The following is a 15,046-nucleotide window of genomic DNA, read 5'->3' as shown; positions in this document are numbered from 1 at the left end:
TCTAAGACATATGCCCAATGATAGAAGGACAACCAGGCTTAGATGGGCCCTGCCTCTAGCCAGGTAGAGGCTATGGAAAACCGTGTTTTTTGGACTGTGTGGATTCATTGGCCTGGCATATCTGAACCACAAGAATAGAAAGCTTTAGTCGATACTGGTGCTGGCATGACAGGGGGATCACAGGACTTTACCCTAGGGGAAGCTGATGTAAGTCTGACTGGAAATGAGTGGAAGAAACACCCTATTGTGGCTGGCCCAGAGGCCCATGCATATTTCAAAGACCCAAAAGGACTCAGGTGGGCATTTGGGATAACAGCTGTAGTGACAGAGGGCATCCAGCAATTGAACACCTTGCCTGGACTGTCCAAGAATCCATCTACATTAGGACTTCTGTAGGCAGGAGAGCAACAGGCACCAATTGCCACTTCAACAGTGCATCGCCGACAGTACAGAACAACTCGAGATGCTGTGGTTCCCATCCATAAGATGATCCAAGAGCTGGAGAGCCAAGGGGTGGTCAGCAAAATCCAATCACCCTTCAACAGCCCCATCTGGCCTGTGCGTAATTCTGAAGGAGAATGGAGATTGACAGTGGACTACCGTGCATTGAATGAAGTGACTCCACCATTGAGCGCTGCTGTGCCAAACAAGTTAGAGCTCCAGTATGAGCTGGAGTCCAAGGCAGCAAAGTGGAACGCCACTGTTGACATTGCTAACATGTTTTTCTCCATTCTTCTGACAACAGAATGCAGGCCTCAGTTTGCTTTCACCTAGAGGGGCATGCAATACACCTAGAAGTGTCTTCCTTCTGGTGGAAGGAAGCACAGCCCTACCATCTGCCATGGACTGATCCAGGCTGCACTGGAAAAGGATGAAGCTCCAGAACACCTGCAGTACATTGATGACGGCATTGTGTGGGGGAACACGCAATGGAAGTTTTTGAGAAAGGAGAGAAAATAATCCAGATTCTGCTAGAAGCCAGTTTTGCCACCAAGAAGAGCAAAGTCAAGGGACCTGCCCAAGAGATCCAGTTCCTGGGAATAAAGTGGCAAGATGGATGGCAATCAGATTCCAACTGAGGTCATCACAAGATCACTGCTGTCTCCACCAACCAGCAAGAAGGAAACTGTTGCAGTGTGATTTCATGGTTTACCCCTGAACCCCAGGTTTCTCCCCTGAAGATTTCCTCCCAGGTGTGTTAATCACTCCTCCTTTCCCCACCCTGACCCCTGCCGAGCACTGTCTGTCAGCCCTGGAATTCCAGAAGTGTTGCGGTGTGTCTCCTCCCTCCCAAAGGTAAAGTCCTCTCTCCTGTCGCCCCACCCCCAGTCCCAGGAGCCCTGGCTGTGAGACAAGGTGTCAAATGATTGGTAGATTCAAAAGATACTCCCTGCCCCCTGTGGCCATTGGTCAACTCAGGTGTCTCTTCTCCCCCTGGGACCCCTCCCCCTCACCTGCCAAGACCACCACAGAGAGTCGCCGTTGCCAGCCCAGCGCCCATTCCATCAGCACAGTGGCACACTGGGCAGCAGCGAAGACCAGCAATGGTTGACCCCACAAAGCCATGCATGATTTGTAGGAACCTTGGGCACTGGGTTAACCAGTGTCCCCTGAAAAAGCAATTTGATGAATTTAAAAATAGCAGGGAAGGAGAACTACAAGTGCTCCTAGGGGGTTAACAACAACAACAACAAAACTAAATGGGAGGTGCCCGCCTGCCAGGCGCGCAGACACAAAAAGAGCAGGCCAAGGGAATGAGGGAAGCAAAAAAGACCAAACACACGGTAACATCCCAATTTCTCTAAGTGAAGCAGGTGCTTCAAAGACCACTTCTGCTGGTCCACCACCGGATGTGACACCAAATAACCTTTGCTATGACTTAGGCAAACCTATTTAAACCACAACTTCTATCAATGAGCCTTTCAGGTTACAGCTCAGAGAACCACTCTACCTGAAAGACACGTACTGGCATTTTGTCTCCACGAACCCACAACAGCAGGGTACTTGGCACCAAATTCATTGTAAGTACATCCTCACTGGGGACACCAAACACACACCACAAGACATCGAAATTGCTCCAGGAATGATAACATCAGATCCTGAGCAACTTGTTCTCTGGCTGCACTGTTTCCACCCACCCCTGTTTCTTCCCAAAGGACAAATCGTAGCACAAGCTATCCCAATGCCGAGTCTACATGAAGGCACCAAAAAACAAGGGCCCACAGTCGCCCGGATCCAAGCTATTGGGAAGAACAAACTCAAAATCTGATGTGATGTCAGAGGGAGTGGGGAGTCAAAACACATCGAGATGCTCGTAGACACGGGCGCAGACTGCACAGTAATCCCAGCACAGGATTGACCAGCACATTGGCCTTTGCAAAACGTGACTGGTCATGTCCAAGGTATAGGGGCTTTGCAATTGGCGAGACAATCTATGAGTGTCATCCAAATAGAGGGGCCAAATGGACAATTGGAAAATCTACATCCGTTTGTGTTAGATTATCCAGAGCCCTTATTGGGGAGAGACCTAATGGCCCAATGGGGAGTCACAATTGACACTCCAGACTCTCCACAGGATTTTTGGGCAGTGGTCACTGAGAAGCGCCCTACCCAAAAACTGAATTGGAAGACAGATACACCAGTCTGGGTAGAACAGTGGCCGCTCAGTAAACAAAAACTGAAGGCGCTGAATGAACTAGTGGAAGAGCAGCTGAAAAAGGGTCACATTGTGGAGACCAAGTCTCCGTGGAACTCTCCAGTGTTTGTTATCCAGAAGGCTGACAAAAAGAGATGGCGGGTCCTCCACGACCTCCGACTAATTAATGATGTCATTGAAGATATGGGCTCTCTCCAACCTGGTATGCCATCCCCAGCGATGCTCCCGCAAAATTGGAATTTATCTGTCATTGATATAAATAATTGTTTTTTCCAAATTCCCCTACACCCTGACGATGCACTGTGTTTCACATTCTCAGCTCCCACTATGAACAGGCATGCCCTGAGGAAGAGGTACCATTGGAAAGTCCTTCCTCAAGGACTAAAGGTCTCGCCAACGATCTGTCAGTGGTATGTTGCTTCCTTTCTGTCCCCAGTGCGTGCAGCCGCAGAAAAGGCCATAATCTATCATTATATAGATGATATCCTTGTGTGTGCCCCCAATGATGATCTACTCACCCACGCGCTTGACCTAACAATTGATGCATTGATTGTTGCAGAGTTCAAGCTCCAGGAAAAGAAAATTCAAAAGATGCCACCTTGGAAGTATTTGGGCTTAGAAATTGGAAAGATGACCATTGTTTCTCAAAAATTAGAAATCAAAAGGATCGAGACCCTTGCAGATGTCCAGAAGTTGTGTGGGTCTTTAAATTGGGTAAAGGCCTGGCTGGATCTGACCAACAAAGACCTTGCCCCTCTTTTTGATTTATTGAAAGGGGAAGAGGACCCGAGTTCTCCTAGGACCATTACCCCAGAGGCACAGAAAGCTCTAGAAAAAGTTCAGACAGCAATGTCCACAAGAAAGGCCAACCAATGTTGGCCTGACCTGCCATTCCAATCTATCATCTCAGGTAAGTTGCCACACCTCCACAGAATCATTTTCCATTGGGAACAGAAACAAACACCTAAGGCAAAAGAAACACCTAAAAAGGGCCAGAACCAGAGGGACCCTCTCTTGATCATAGAGTGGGTTTTCCTCAGTCACCAAAGGTCCAAGAGAATGACAACATCCCAAGAGCTGGTAGCAGAACTGATCCGGAAAGCTAGGACCTGAATCAGGGAGCTGGTAGGATGTGACTTTGAGTGCATTCACATTCCAATTGGGTTAAAATCGGGCCAAACTACTAAGGCAGTGTTGGAACATTTGCTTCAGGAAAATGAGGCATTGCAGTTTGCTCTGGATTCCTACTCAGGACAAATTTCTATCCATCAGCCTGCCCACAAAATTTTTGAACAAAAAGTTCAATTCACTCTGAAACTGGGAAACCTTCAACGTCGGAGACCTTTAAAAAACGCTCTGACCATCTTTACAGATGCATCCAAGAGATCCCACAAGTCTGTTATGACTTGGAAGGATCCTCAAACTCAGCAGTGGGAGACGGACATTGCTGAGGTGGAAGGTTCACCTCAGGTTGCTGAGTTGGCTGCAGTTGTTAAAGCCTTTGAAAAGTTCTCAGAACCATTCAATTTGATTACAGACTCTGCCTACGTGGCAGGAGTAGTATCCAGAGCAGATCAAGCAGTACTGCGAGAAGTGCCTAACATCGCACTTTTCAAATTGCTCTCAAAACTTGTAAAGTTAGTCTCCCACTGAGAGCAACCATTTTATGTGATGCATGTCAGGTCACACACTGACTTGCCAGGTTTTATCACTGAAGGCAACAGAAGGGCAGATGCTCTTGCTGCGCCTGCAGAGATGGGCCCTCTCCCAAATGTTTTTGAACAGGCAAAAATCAGCCACCAGCTTTTCCACCAAAATGCACCTGGCCTGTGGATATGCTCAGTTCAGTCAGAGAGAAAAAGAGAAAGATTTCTGCCTGGCTAAGCCTGGGAAAAAGTCCGAGAGGAATGTAAACAACATATTATCTTGCTTTCCATTCATATTTTTTATAGATATGTTCTACCACATTGACCTAAATTCAGTGTACCAATCAGGTGAAATGTTTTTACTTTAAGACCAATGGAATTAATGTTCACAATGTTCTCTATAAGAGAGAGAAGTGCTTTTGAATAAACACCATTTTGCCTTCTGAAATCATATGAGTCATTTCACCTGTCCCTGTCTCAGCAGTGTCATCTGGTGACCCCAACTTCTACTGCAGCCTGGGCTGAAGAGCCAAGACCCCGACACTGTGGGGGGAGGGGTCTTCGTGGCTGAGGCTGGATGCCAGCAGCCTGGAGGCTCTGGTCAGACACCTTTGCCCTCTTGAGTGAGGTAATGCTGAAACCCCGTGTCTTCCAGAGAAGACTTTGTTATATGTAACAGGTGTAATTCGCGCCATTTTTTGCATGATATATATAATATTAAATAGTTGTTAGAATGTGCCCTTTGGCATTAGAAGCCCCCCCTTCTCAAGCAAAACCAGGTGTGTGTGTTGAAACCTGATTTACAAGCAAGGGGATGTGGCTCGCCAGGAGATGGGCCTTATATGAGGCGATATGGAGACACCCAGGCGCTGATCATCGCGTGAACGACCCAAGATGGACATCAGAATCATCCCCCCGGGCCGATACATGCAAATACTCTGTTCCCGTAAATTTCATCAAGAGTTTCAATGACACCAGACTTCGAATTGTTCTGCCTTGTCACCGAGAAAGAAATCTCATCAACTTATGGGACTTGGAATGAAACAAAGGACTGAATGCCGAAATCCTGGCTTCAGGCAAAATTTTCCCCATAAAAATCGCTTGTACCAGGATGGTGGTGTGGGAGCATAGAGTGAAACCTCACTGAGGCTGATCTCTCTGTCTTGCACCCAGCGCCGATCCCGGGCTCGGCAGTGTCCTTTTCCTTGTGGCTGGCTAAGTTAGATCTCTATTGCTAAAATAAATTCTTTTTATTTTTTTAATTTGGCTGGATCATTTTTCATTTATAACAATCTTGGTGACCCCGACGTGATCCAGTTTGGGGTATCCAGGGGGTTCCCTATCCTCGATCCGGGTGGCACCTCGCTCAGTTCAGCGGCCGGACGGGAAGGAGGAATCCCATGGAACCAACCGGATTATGAAAAGCCGCAAAAGCCACAGTAAGAAAAAAAAAAAAAAATGTGGGCCCAGAGCTCTCGGAATTCGGAGCCTAAGTCTCCGAGGCTGCAGCAGAAATTTTTTCACTCATAAAATCAATGGGCACGAAGAATCCACGTGGGAAAAGGCGTCGTAAGTATCGCGTGGTTGGGTGAGATGTGAGTGGGTGTGTGTGTGAGACGTGACCTCGTCACGGGGCGAGAGCGGACCCCAATAAGCCACAGTTTCACTGTCCCGCGAGGGAAGTGGTCGGCTACGGGGGAAGCAAAAGAACTCGGGTACACTCACAACACGCATACAACCCGAAACTCGGGGGAGTTACGGGGATCCACTCACAGACAGGTCGGGGGAGGGAAGGTACGTTCTCTTGGGTTCGAGAAATTGGTAAACCTCACTGACTTCTGGACTCGGGGAGTCCAGGGAAACAGGTAAAAGAGAGCTCACCCTTCTTCCAACTGAAAACCCACAGAGCGGTTCACTGTGCGGCTACTAAGTTGGCAAGGCTCGGTCGGGGACAGACCGGTTTAAACATTTGGTAAGACTCTGTCTGGGACGGGACTGGAGTTAAGACTCGGTCCGGGACAGGACTGGAGTATACATTTAGCACGTGAGTAACTGACTTCTTGGAACGGCTTGCGGACACCGACTCAGAAACACAGTAAGGAAAAACTTCAAACATGGGACAAAGGAACAGTAAACTCCAGGGGAGAACTCAAGAGAAGAGTTTGAAATCCAGAAAAGGTATGAACTTAAAATCAGGGGAAAATAAATCGGGAGGAGGGAAAAAGGACGGGTTGCCAAAAATTCCGAGGGAAAGTCCCCTGGGCTGGATGTTAGAACACTGGGAAGACTGCTCCTTGAGGCGGGGGAAGTCCAAAGAAAAAATGATACACTACTGTGTAGAGGTATGGGGAAACAGGGAAATTGGAAAATTCCTATACTGGCCCATTTTTGGTACCTTTGAAAGTAAGTTTTGCCAAGCACTCTCTGAACACTTATACGAAGAAGGGGAGTGGGATGATGAGGAGCTGGGGTGTGCCAGGCTGTGGGAATATGCTAGCGTGCGGCTGTTCCCTATTAAGACCTCTGGCAGCAAGATAAGTTCAGGTAAAACTTGGGAACCCCTGGAAAACCTACCACCCCCATACCAAGTTCCTCCATCACAAGCACAGGTCCCGGCCGCCCCACCAACAGCACCTCCAGCTCAGTCTGCATCGCCACCTAATGCCCAAATACTGGCTGCAGACGCACCGGGACCTTCTCAATACCTCCCCCACCTCCCCTCCCCTCCCCCCCCCCTCCCCGCACAACATGGGGACACGCACACACAGCCGCTTCACACTGGGGAAAACTCATCTCCTCCCACCAGTGGAACTCAGCGTAAAGCAAGGAGAGAAAATACGGAGGATAGTGATGATGAAAGGGACAGACCTAATCTATACCCTTTAAGGGAAGTCCCAACCGCCCCCGGAGTCATCGGATTTGTAAACGTTCCCATCAATACGGGGGATGTAAGGGCTTTTAAAAAGGAGATGGGGAAACTAATGGATGACCCGTTGGGGGTGGCGGAGAGGTTGGACGAATTCTTGGGAAATAGTATATACTCATACGATGATATCTCAGCCATATTAAGATCCTTGTTTAATGCAGAGGAACGAGATATGATAAGGCAGGCTGCCATCAAGGACTGGGAATTCAGAAACCCCCACGGAGGGAGCGGGGCAGAGAAGTGGCCAGAACAAAGACCATCATGGAATACTCAGGCAGAGGAGGATCGGGCCAAAATGATCGGACTAAGAAACATGGTAATACAAGGTATCCAGGGAGCAGTCCCCAAAGGACAAAATATTAGTAAAGCACTACGGCAGTGTCAAGGGAAGGATGAAACTCCCACAGAATGGTTGGAAAGGCTCAGGAAGAGACTTCAAATGTACTCAGGTACTGATCCCGAATCCCCTGTAGGGGGAATCCTTTTAAAAACGCAATTCGTTGCAAAATCATGGGAGGACATTTGGAGAAAATTGGAGAAAATAGATAATTGGCAAGAGAAAAGCCTAAAAGAATTGTTAAAAGAAGCGCAAAAGGTATATATGAGGAGGGATGAGGAGAAACAAAAGATACAAGCCAAGGTGTTGGAAGCAGCAGTCAGGGAAGCAAACAAACAAGAGCAAGTCCAAACAATGGGAAAGCTGGCACAGGCTCGAAAGCCCCAGGGAAAGCCGGGACCTACACAATGGGAGAACAAACAGGTAAGTGCCCCTGAATGCTTTTACTGTAAGAAAAGAGGACACCTCAAGAGGGACTGTAAAAAAAGGATGAAAGATGAAATGATTTTTCAGGAGGATTAGAGGTGTCAGGGGCTCTATAATTTGGGGTTGCGAACATCTGGAGAGCCCTTGATAAAATTAAAGGTTGGACCCCAAAAGCAGGAGTTGATTTTTTTGGTTGATTCAGGAGCAGAAAGAACCACAGTGTGGCAACTACCTCCCGGGTGCACAAAAAGTAAGGATTCTATGACCGTAATTGGGGCAAAAGGGGAACCCTTTCAAGTCCCTGTCTTGAGGGATGTAGAAATAGAATCTGAAAATAAAATCTGTGTGGGGGACATCTTATTAGTAGAAGAAACAGAATACAATTTACTGGGAAGAGACCTGATTGTAATGCTAGGAATAAGCATAATTACGAAGGACTCAAGACTCATGGTAAGTTTATATAAGCTGACCACCGAGGATGAGGAAAAGATTGATCCCAGGGTTTGGCACACTCTGGGAGAAGCTGGAAAATTAAACATGGAACCAATCCACATCAAAATTGAGAGACCAGAAGATCCCATAAGGATCAAACAATATCCCATCCCTTTAGAGGGAAGAAAGGGTTTGAAACCAATAATTGAGGATTTAATAAAGAGAGGCACATTAGAACCTTGCATGTCAAGACATAATACACCTATCCTGGCAGTTCAGAATCCGGATGGTAGTTACTGATTGGTACAAGATTTAAGAGCAGTAAATCTAAGAACAAAAACCCTATTTCCCACGGTCTTTAATCCGTATACTTTATTGAATAATATCTCCCCGGCAGATATATGGTATAGTGTGATTGACTTGAAAGACGCCTTTTGGACTTGCCCCCTAGCCGAGGGGAGCCGGGATTTCTTTGCCTTCCAATGGGAGGACCCGGACACACAAAGAAAACAGCAATTGAGGTGGACTTCCCTCCCTCAAGGGTTTGTGGATTCACCTAATCTTTTTGGTCAAGCCCTTGAAAGACTGCTTAGTGAATTTGTGCCAATTCCTAGGACCAAACTGTTACAATATGTAGATGATTTATTGGTAGCTGGTTCTAATGAAGAGGAGGTAGGAATGGGAACTATAGCTTTACTGAATTTCCTGGGAAAATGGGGGATGAAGGTATCAAAGTCCAAATTACAATTCACGGAGCCCGAAGTGAAATAATTAGGGCACTGGTTAACAAAAGGGAAAAAGAAATTAGATCCAGACCAGGTGGCCGGAATAATTGCACTGCCTCCCCCAAAAACAAAAAGGGAGGTTAGGCAGTTGTTGGGACTTTTGGGTTACTGTAGGCAATGGATTGGAAGATACAGTGAAAAGGTAAGGTTTCTCTATGACAAACAACCGGATAGGCTCAAATGGACAAACAAGATGAAGAAGGCTTCAGGGAATTAAAGGAGACCCTTATGGCAGCCCCTGTATTGAGTCTCCCTCATATAAAAAGGCCCTTTCAGCTTTTTGTAGATGTTAGCAATCATACTGCCCATGGAGTTCTAACTCAGGACTGGGCAGGGGCCAAGAAACCAGGCGGATACCTATCCAAGCTCCTGGATCCTGCCAGCAGGGGGTGGCCCACTTGCTTACAAGCAATTGTGGCCATGGCAATATTGGTAGAAGAAGCCAAAAAGGTAATGTTTGGGGCTTCATTGACCATCTACTCCCCCCACAATGTAAGGAGCATTTTACAGCAAAAAGCTGACAAGTGGCTGACAGACGCTAGGCTTCTGAAATACGAAGCCATTTTAATTCATTCCCACGACTTGGAGCTAAAATCCACCCCGGCACAAAACCCGGCCCAATTCCTATTTGGGGACGCTCCAGGAGACCTGTCTCATGATTACAGGGCATTGCTGGGACTTGAAAGGAAAAAGGGGACGATTTTCACTGATTCCAAATACGCATTTGGGGTAGTACCATACCATTGGGAAAATTTGGGAAGAAAGGGGACTGCTAAATACCCGGGGAAAGGGGCTAATTCATGAAGAAATAATTAAACAAATATTAAAAGCCATCAGAGGGCCAAAGGCAGTTGCTGTAGTCCATGTAAAAGGACACCAAGCCAGGATGCACTTCCAAACTCGGGGGAACAACTTAGCCGACAAAGAGGCAAAAAGTGCAGCTTTGTTAAAAGTAAGTATCCCGGAGGTTGAAAGGGAGGAAACCCAGGAACTGCCCCCCCAACCCTCCAAAAAGGAGATAGAAGATTATCAGAAGATTAGGGGGCGTCTGGAAGGAGGTAAGTAGAAGTTGCCAGACAGGAGGGAATTATTATCGAAAGAATACACTAGGAAGATTCTAAGGAGATTGCACCAACAAACACACTGGGGGGCCCAAGCACTAGCCGAGCAATTCCTGAGATTCTTTGGCTGTAAAGGGATATATGAACTGACTAAGCAAGAGGTACAGGGGTGCATAATCTGCAAAAAAATAAATAGGGCAAACTCCCGGAAACTAACACTGGGGAGTCGCCCAGCAGCTTACCGACGTTTTGAAAGAATCCAGGTAGATTTCACTGATCTACCTAAGGTCGGGAGATACAAATTTTTACTAGTCATAGTTGACAAACTAACCCACTGGGTGGAGGCTTTTCCAAGCTCCAGGGCTACAGCCCAGACAGTATCAAGGTTCTTATTGGAGGAAATTATACCTCAATACGGGTTAGCAAGCTACATTGATTCGGACCAAGGAACACATTTTACTTCAAAAATTATTAAACAATTGGCAAATACCTTAAGTATCAGATGGGGTTATCACACCCCGTGGCACCCTCAGAGTTCTAAGCAAGTGGAAAGGATGAATCAAACATTAAAGGCCCAACTAGCCAAACTACTGTTAGAAACAAAAATGTCATGGATAAAATGTCTCCCATTGGCCTTATTAAACATAACAACTATGCCTCATTCCAAAACGGGGCTTTCACCTTTTGAAATGTTATATGGAATGCCTTATACTCATGGTATGCCTGTAGGGCATCCAAAATTAGAGGATGGGCAAATACAACCATACCTGATAACATTAAATAAGAATCTCGAGGAATTGCGAAAGCAGGGTGTAATCATGCAGCACAGCCCCCTTGGCTTCTCAATATGTAAGATACAGCCTGGGGACAGGGTTCTCATAAAAACATGGAAGGAAGTTCCACTATCCTCTCATTGGGAGGGACCCTATATCATCCTTTTAACTACAGACACTGCTATACACACTGCAGAGAAGGGGTGGACACACGTGTCAAGGGTGAAGAAAATTGACCTTCAAGACCAAGCCCCCGAGTAGAAAGTCACCTCCTCCCCTGGAGATTTGAAGATAACTTTGCACCGGCCTAGTAAATGACCGAGAGTAACTTGGTCAGATGTTCTGTACCAGATTGTAACTGTTACTCCTTTGCATATTTCATTTGCAAATACTGTTATAAGAAGTGGGTTGTTCACTGTCGGAGAGGAATAAGACCTAGTGGGCTGTGTGCAAAGTGCTTTAAACAAGAACAAAACCTGACTAGCCATTTTCTGGTATTGGCCACCAGGCTGAGACTGATTCAATTGGATTCAATAATTTGGTTTCATCTATATCAGAACGGATTGAGGGGGAAATTACAAACAAAAGCTAAAATCATTACTGTTGAGTGCCATAGGTTGAAAAAGGTACCCTGCAGTGCAGATCCTGTTGAATTACGCTGGTGGGGCACCTTTAAGCGAAGGTATGCAGCTCGGTCTTGGTACGAAACCACTGACGAAGATTCCTGCTGCCAAGAAGATGGTCTACCCCACCGCTGGAGGCACCCCAGTGGGCGCAGGGAACGGCAGAGGAATCCTAGCAGTGGGAGTAATCCTGACGAGCCTGAGTCTAGCCACATGCCTCAGCAACTTTCCTAACCCTGAAACAGGGGAATCCGGTGGCAGGTACCCAGGAGGCCCAGTGCCCCTGACCCCATGGAACTGCAGTAAGGGTAAGCCTAATAAACCTTGTTCTAAAATTAACACTCAACAGGGGGCATATAAATTCAAGGAAAAATTAAAATACCTCAAAAATGGACAGTCAGCACATAAATTGCACCGAAGAAGCCCAGGGGAAACTTCCATCCCAGCCTGTAGCAAATGTAATCGTACTGTATGGATTGGTGGGAAGCAAGAGTCAGTTTTTGTTGCTTACTTTCAAAGTAATTCACTGTGTTATAACCCCGATGAATTAAGTATGTGTGTGATGGGGGGAAAAACCTACTGGGTGGGAAATAACTTGAAGTACGAAAATAGGATACCTCTAAAAACTGAGCCAATTATCCTGGACCTTTTAGGGGACCAGGACAACAGGGTTTGTTTACAGTATGACAAGATATTCTGCTTCACAAAAGACAAAGAGGGAATGGACCCAGAAAACAAGATGAAACAGGTAATGCAAGAGGTAAAAAGACAGGAGGCTGAAATGAGAAAAAAAGAGGGTGGAACAGGAAAGATTGAAAACTCTAAGTGAGCAATATGACCAATTGGAAAAACAATACACAAAATGGGGATTACCTGCTTCAGATCAGAATCTATTTGTGGATCTGATGCAGGAAATTGCCACGGAACTAAGGCTGTCGACTTGCTGGATCTGTGGGGGGCTAAAATCTGCTGAGAAATGGCCTTGGAAGGGTGAGGGTTTGACTCCTGAACAACTACTGAAGTGGAAGGCCAACTGGACCCCCAAAATAATTCAAAGACCAGAGGGGTGGGTGTTGGATAAATGGGTAATTGGAACTTTCTGTCTCAGCAGAGAAGGTAAAGAATACTCAGAAGTTGTAGGCTACACTCCGTGCATATCCACTTTATCCATTAACTCTACCAGCAAAATTAAGACCTGGCAGCCCGAAAACCCTACTGGGTATTGGAGCCAGGAAAAAAAGGATAAGTGTGTATGGAGTGATAAAATCAGGCTTTGCTGGAACAAAAGCCCTGGAGCCAACCCATACCAGTCAATCAGCGAGTTAAGTAAGTACTGGGATGAACCAGAGAACATAAGGAATAGATAGAATGCACCAAATGGGTTGTACTGGATCTGTGGGAAAAAGGCCTACAGCGAGTTACCTCAACGCTGGAAGGGATCCTGCATGGTAGGACTAATCAGACCTGTTTTCTTCACTTTACCCAGGTCAGAAAGCAACTCACTGGGAGGCCCCTTGTATGAATCTCTAAATCGGGATAGGAGAAGCTTAAAGGAAAAATTCCCTCTCATTGGTGGGGGACAAACTTGGGGGGAAGATGAATGGCCCGCTGAATGAATTATCGAATACTATGGTCCAGCAACGTGGGCACAGGATGGGTCATGGGGATATAGGACCCCCATCTATTTACTGAACTCCTTAATAAGACTGCAAGCTGTGGTAGAGATTGTATCCAATCACACCTCAGATGCCCTCGAATTATTATCCAAGCAACTCTCAGATGAGGGCCTTTGTATACCAAAAAAGGATAGCCCTCGATTACTTACTAGCCGAGGAAGGGGGTGTCTGTGGGAAATTTAACAAATCTCAATGTTGTGTGGAGATAGACGATTACGGGGAGACTATTAGAGACCTGGCCACAGAGATTAAACGAGTAGCCCACATCCCGGTACAAAAGTGGAACTCCCTGCTCCAGTCATCGTGGTGGGACCATCTGTTTGACAGGGCCTGGTGGAAAAAGGTAATTTTCTTCATTTCATGCTTGGTGGCAGGGGTCATATTCCTACCCTGTCTCATCCCCTGTTTCATAAGGCTCATACACTCAGTAGTACAGGGGATGCAGATGGCAGCATTACCCACAGATCTAGAATCTGCTCTAAGAAAAACGAACCAGGTATCAAAACTGATGACACTAGAAGAGGAGACACCACATAGCAGGGCAGCTGAAGCCCTAGCCAGATTCGAAAAACAAATAAAGAAGAGAACAGATACACAAATACTACCACGAAATTCCGGCAGAGGACTTGAACATGGGGAAGTAAGGAAAGAATATATATCAAACTCGTTGTAGGCTCTGTAACCGTAAGATAAAATAATAACTATAGAAACTAGTAGAAATAATAAGTAGAGCGCAAATTAATGGGTTAATATAAAAGGTGGGGGATTGTTATATGTAACAGGTATAATTTGTGCCATTTTTTGCATGATATATATATAATATTAAATAATTGTTAGAATGTACCCTTTGGCATTAGAAGCCCCCCCTTCTCAAGCAAAACCAGGTGTGTGTTGAAACCTGATTTACAAGCAAGGGGATGTGGCTCACCAGGAGATGGGCCTTATATGAGGCGATACGGAGACACCCCGGCGCTGATCATCGCGTGAACGACCCAAGATGGACATCAGGAACATCCTCCCGGGCCGATACATGTAAATACTCTGTTCCCGTAAATTTAATCAAGAGTTTAAATGACACCAGACTTCGAATTGTTCTGCCTTGTCGCCGAGAAGGAAATCTCATCAACTTATGGGACTTGGAATGAAACAAAGGACTGAATGCCGAAATCCTGGCTTCAGGCAAAATTTTCCCCATAAAATCGCTTGTACCAGGATGGTGGTGTGGGAGCATAGAGTGAAACCTCGCTGAGGCTGATCTCTCTGTCTTGCACCCAGTGCCGATCCCGGGCTCGGCAGTGTCCTTTTCCTTGTGGCTGGCTAAGTTAGATCTCTATTGCTAAAATAAATTCTTTTTATTTTTTTAATTTGGCTGGATCATTTTTCATTTATAACAACTTGGTCCTGTTTGGACCACGGGTCGGCTCTTAGAAGCCGAGAACTGAGCGGGACGGGTTTTCCCTGAAATAGCAGACTGTCTGTCTCTTGAAGTGGACGGCAGTGGCCCCGCTGCTAACACGCAGCAGTGCGGGCAAGGCATCAAGAATGGATCCGGCAGCGACCAGTGGGATCCCGCCGACTGCGCCATCGCTGGGCCTGATGGCTGACAGGCTGGGCAACAGCTCTGCTCTTGGTGCTGTAAATTGTCTTGAGCAATTGCTGAGGTGGAAGAACACTACCTGTGTATCTGAATAACAGTGATTAGAAC

This window comes from Anomalospiza imberbis, unplaced genomic scaffold (assembly GCF_031753505.1).
Source record: "Anomalospiza imberbis isolate Cuckoo-Finch-1a 21T00152 unplaced genomic scaffold, ASM3175350v1 scaffold_165, whole genome shotgun sequence".
In the NCBI taxonomy this organism is placed as follows: Eukaryota; Metazoa; Chordata; class Aves; order Passeriformes; family Viduidae; genus Anomalospiza; species Anomalospiza imberbis.
The sequence above is the reverse complement of the archived record's forward strand: the minus strand, read 5'-3'. Positions refer to the sequence as shown.